General features: G+C 27.9%; 1 long non-coding RNA gene across 1 annotated transcript; it reads right to left on the reverse strand.

The window, feature by feature from the left end:
* Positions 1-609: 609 nt before the first annotated feature.
* On the reverse strand, positions 610-5342 carry LOC111637570. The gene is made up of 3 exons (XR_002758715.1): positions 4451-5342; positions 4204-4375; positions 610-1155 (listed from the first exon to the last, which is right to left on the reverse strand). It is a non-coding gene; the product is annotated as an uncharacterized LOC111637570 (long non-coding RNA).
* Positions 5343-5450: the final 108 nt, after the last annotated feature.

A 5450-nucleotide genomic window follows, 5' to 3' on the forward strand; every position in this document is an offset into this window, starting at 1 on the left:
TCAAAGATCAAGACTTCTTACATCAATAACATATTTTATTTTATATAAAATGGATATTACCTGAGAAATCTTGTCTTCTACTTCTTCAGAAATCTTGTCTTCTACTTCTTCAGAAATCTCACTTCTATTTTTTCTTCCCAGTATAATCACCAATAAGATTTTCTTCTTCGATCAACACTATAAATTATTATGTCAGGTTTAAAAACATTGGACATCCAGACTAATTGTTGAAATCAAAAAGACAGTCAGAGAGATGATGAAAAGACCCTTTTTGAATATGAGAATATTATACCCTTTTTTAAAAAATTAAGTAACAGGATCTTATCATGAATTTTAGACAAGATTGAAGTATGGAAAGATGTCCTGGAAATATCTACTTGGATATCATGAACATAAAATATATAAATGAGAAATTAGCAGTCATGGAAGATAAGTATGTTTTATTGCTAACCATTGGTCTCCGTGTCAAAACAGAAAGGATTGTTGGCTAACCAATAGAAAGAAAACGTAAAACATCTGTTAACTTTTCTCTATAAACAAAGGAGAACTGAAGCATATCACTGGTAGTGAACAAAGTGTGGCACATTAAACATATTCACTGTTGTTTTCTCTTCTTTCTTCCCTTCTAATCAGGTATGTACCCAAGTGAAGATGACGGCACAAAAAAGGATACCACTCATAAGAAGAAACACTCAAACAACACTGAATTTCTTCCTTAAAGTGTTTGCTCATCCCAAAACAACTTTCAATTCATTGAATAGTTACAATAAAACTATACCAATTCTCTACTTCAAGGCTGACTTCAATGTAACTGAACAGTCAATTTAAAACATAAAAGTGGCACCATGTAACATGTAAAATTCAAATTTTTAATTTCTATCTTTTTTTTTTAAGAAAATATTTATTTATACACAAATAAAAAATTTAACATTTAACATATTTTAATTAAATACATCATGCAAAATAATTTAGCTGATAAACTGTAGCATTTCTAATCAAAAGTTAATCTTCTGAGCATGAATTAAATTAAATACACAGACAGAACCAGTGATGTCTTCAAATACCCAAATAAACATCAGTTGAGGAAAGCATTTCGACCATTATCTGTCAAATGTAGTCATCTGAGGAAAATGGAGACGATGTTCCAGAAACAATCTAAAAATAAAAATAAAACTTTACATATCAGATATTACAAATGCTACAAAGCAAAAATGTACATTCCAGAATATACATAAACATTTTTTGAAGGTTAAATGAAAAGTTTCCTACTTCATTTTTGCAACGTGTATAAGAATTATAAAGAATTTTCCACAACAATGAATATTAAACTTTCAAGGCCATCCATCAGTATACTTGGAGAAGCCAAGTATACTCGTTTACTATGTACTACATTTTTCAACTGAGATGAATTTTGCTAGAATTTTAAAAAATGTGATATCTAATTGAATAGTTCTTCTAGCCTGTATTATAATCTTCAAATTTTTATTTTGTGCATGTTCAGTATGGATAAATTGTTTTAAATTGGAGCTCGAGGTGAGAATTCATTGAAAAATGGCAATTTACAAGAGGAAAATGTTAGTGATGAAAAATTAGATTTTTTATACTTATATGGGTCACACAAGTAATGTGTTTTAGTGAAGAAATTCATGAATATTTTCACCTAATAGACAAAATTATGGTGCCTTTCTGTAGAAAAGGAATTAAACATTGTTACTGATGAAAACCATATCACAATGTAAAATAAGGTTCTTTTATACACAAAATAGTACACTTTAAAAAGTTAGTGTATTTTAATTGGAAAAAAAACTGGTTTTTCTAAATGACAGGAAAATTTTAGACTAAAGTGAGACATAAAACTTGGCCTTAAACAGACTAATTGAATACATAATAATATAAATTTTTCAGGTTACAATGGACTATATTAAAAGATGAAGTTAAAATGAATACGTAATTATATATAAAATTTGTGTTCATTCAATATTTTCTAATACACTTTTCATAGAAGCATTTAGAAAAGATTTTACTAAAAAGTTGGAAACAAAATTTACTCAAATATTGTGAAATTGCACTTCCAGCTTTTATATTATCATCGTCTTTATCAAAATTCTGTATTAACACTTCAATATTTTGTTTGTAATCACTGTCAGTTATTCTGGCATTCATTAAAATATTGTTTTAAAAGATAAAGATCATGAAGCAATTTATACAATAACAATTATTTGACATTTGAATTGATACATCTGTAAATATTAATTTTTATTCATTTAATTACATTGCAATTATCATTACTAAAATATCTATGACATTGAACTATTCTCACAACAGTTTATAAATTTAAGTATTAGAATTATTAGTGGATTCTTGCCTTTTATGATTATAAATAGAATATACAGTGGGTGATCAGTTAACAAACATAATCCATTCCAAGACTTTGCTTGCTATCCGAATTGTTGGTTAACTGAGTATCAATTTACCATAGGTTTCTATGGGAATTTGATTAATTCGTTCTGGAGACCCCCAAAAATAAAAAATATATAAAATATATACTTTCTTACTACATTTATTCATATGTAATAATAAAAATACATATATACATGGTCTTGCATTTTTATTAGTCATGTTTTTTCCATTTGTGGGGGTTAAAAAATCTGTCCAATGTCGATTGCTTTTCTGTCTTCTTCGTGATTTTTCATAAGTAATTAATAGCATTGTAATTGTAGAGATCCCTACTCCTATTAACCTCAACCTGGTTTGGATGACATTGTCTGCCTGGTTAAGACCGTTGTTCTGACATCCTCCCACTTCTTCAAAAGATCTTTAATAGCAAATATTGGCATTAATCCACATTTTCAGTAGAAAACGTAAAAGAATTCTTTCTGTCAGAAATATAAAAGGCTGGAATTACAAGGGAGAGTTTCAAAGTTTGAGGGAATACTATCCGATCAGTTTATACTGGGTAGAAAGTCGATGTCGACGTCTCCCGCGCTCCGAAAAGTTTCGAATTGTCGCTTTAAGATAAGGGTAGACCAATTGGTATTCATTATTTTACCTTGCTTCTTCTTATGTTTGTTCAGTGAAGTGTTCATTGTCTGATCATAAAAATCTTTCGTGAAAGTGTTCGTTATCTGATTTGCTCGTTAACCGATAACCCACTGTATTGTTAAAACCAGACAGCTTGATAAAATACTAATATCCTTTAAATTTTGGTTAAGATTGGTGCTTCTTCAAGATAAAATTTTAAATTTCTATAATATATCACATACTTTTGTATATTAAAAAGAGATTAATAATTAATAAACATTTTTATTAATTCCTACTCTCTTTACAATTAACTTTCTATATATGTAAATCAACATTTATATATAGAAATGAGATAAATTAACTTTTTTTCATATCCAAGCACATTAATTGTCAAATATTTAATATTTTTAAAATATTAACAGGAAATTTTAATGAATTTATATTAATATATTTTTAAGATCAATAATTTGAATTTTTATTGTTTAATGTTGAGATGTACACAATATAGAAAACAATAATTACCCCAATAAAAACATACTAATAAATGGAATGGCCAGGACAGTAATAAATATTATTAAACATATTCAGAAACTAGAAGAAAGTAAAAAATTGTTCTCATGAAGACTGTTATGTTCCAGAGATGTTGACACCACCTATGGAACATAACACTCTTTATGAGAAAAGTCGATGTTATATTTTAGGCTACTTGCTGCCTCAAAATGAAAAATTGTTTAAAAAATTCTCGGGAAAAGCACAATTACAGTTGTGTTTCTAAGGACAAGATGCGAAGACAAGTTTTGTAGTTTCTTCTAGTTTGTGAATTTTTTAATATATACTACTGTTATTGCCATCACATTTATTAATATATTCTTATTGTAATTGTCCCTTCACAAGAATTTTATTTAACATTTTTGCATATCAGGTGATTGAGTAGACTCAAAGGTCGACTCCACCCGTAATGACTTGTGTTCTTGAGATGTTGGAGGAGGACAAGATATGAAAACAATTCTTTAGCTTCTTCTAGTTACTGAATATTTGTAATATTTATTCTTACACTTAATATTTATTAATTTATTAATTACACATTTTAAAAAAATTATATCACCACAACCACCGGTATCACTTTTATATATTGCTACATAAACATCTAAAATATAATCTCTTTATTTTAATTATAATTACCCTTAATTATATTACTTTGAAACTCCATCCCTCCATAATTTATCAGTGACTTTATATGCATGAATTTTTCATCTGTTTGTTTTTATCTAAACAGAAATCCAAGTTATGATTCGGTTTTTTAAATTCATTTTCTATATAATTATTTTCATTTGTGTCTTCTTTCCTTAGCATTCTGTTTTATATTGAACTCTTTATTATTATTAAATATCATAATAAAAATATTACATTTAAACAATAAAATACCTACCTTCAGCAGACATGTTGCTTAATTGTTCTTGTTACAATAAATAATTTCAAAAGAATGACAAACTGAGCAAGTGCAAAAGCTTATATTGTTTAATTCAGACTTGATTATAAAATAGAAAATAGGTCATCTTCAAAGTTGACAATAAGAATTTTAGTATAAAAAGAGAGAGTTAATATTAAACAGTTTCAAAGTCATTGAAGAAATACTTGTGAAAGATGAATAGGAAATATTATATAGAAATTATCATACTGTATTATTGTTGCAATGAATACAATGCTTCTTTTATTTACAGTATTTTTTCCTTCAATTTATTTGTGTCCTCCTTTTCATTGTAAAAAGTTGGTCACCTTAATGATAGCAATTGAGTTGGTAAGTGTCACTGAATGTGTTATTAATGAACATATTTTTCTACTCTTTTGAGCTAAGAAATACCATTTGATTCATGTGGCGTTAACACCGAAATTTGCTCTAATGGCCATGTGCATGATTTGCCAATTCATATGAAAATGAGTTTATTTTTGTTTCAGTGCAACATCTCATGATATGCTTGTTCATTATTTTGCTTTCTGTGTTTCCATTGATTTTAATAAAGTTTTCCATTTTTTTATTATTTAGTAGGATATTAGTAGGGGAGTAATTTAGTACTTTGCTGAACTCAAATCAGTCAGTCATTCTGGTAAGACTAAGTAATAAACAATTGTTGTAGTTAATTACAAGTGTAAAACATATACTGATTTGGCTGATCACCTTTATTACAAAGGGGAGTATTGAAAACTGCCCATTCATCTAATGGGTTGTAAGGAACCAAGTCTGAGCTTTATTTTTATTTTACTTTTATTTTGCTTTCATTATATTTTGTTTGGGGCTTATGTTTAGTTAAGACGAAGGTTTCCTCACCATTCACCTTAGTAACTTAAAAATAGAAGAAAAACCAACTCACCGACGAAAGAAAAGCGCCGTAGAAAAACTCGCGCACACTTGCGCTTCCCAAGCGGAAAAA

Source organism: Centruroides sculpturatus, unplaced genomic scaffold, assembly GCF_000671375.1.
Source record: "Centruroides sculpturatus isolate CEXI.00-Female unplaced genomic scaffold, Cexi_2.0 scaffold1090, whole genome shotgun sequence".
In the NCBI taxonomy this organism is placed as follows: Eukaryota; Metazoa; Arthropoda; class Arachnida; order Scorpiones; family Buthidae; genus Centruroides; species Centruroides sculpturatus.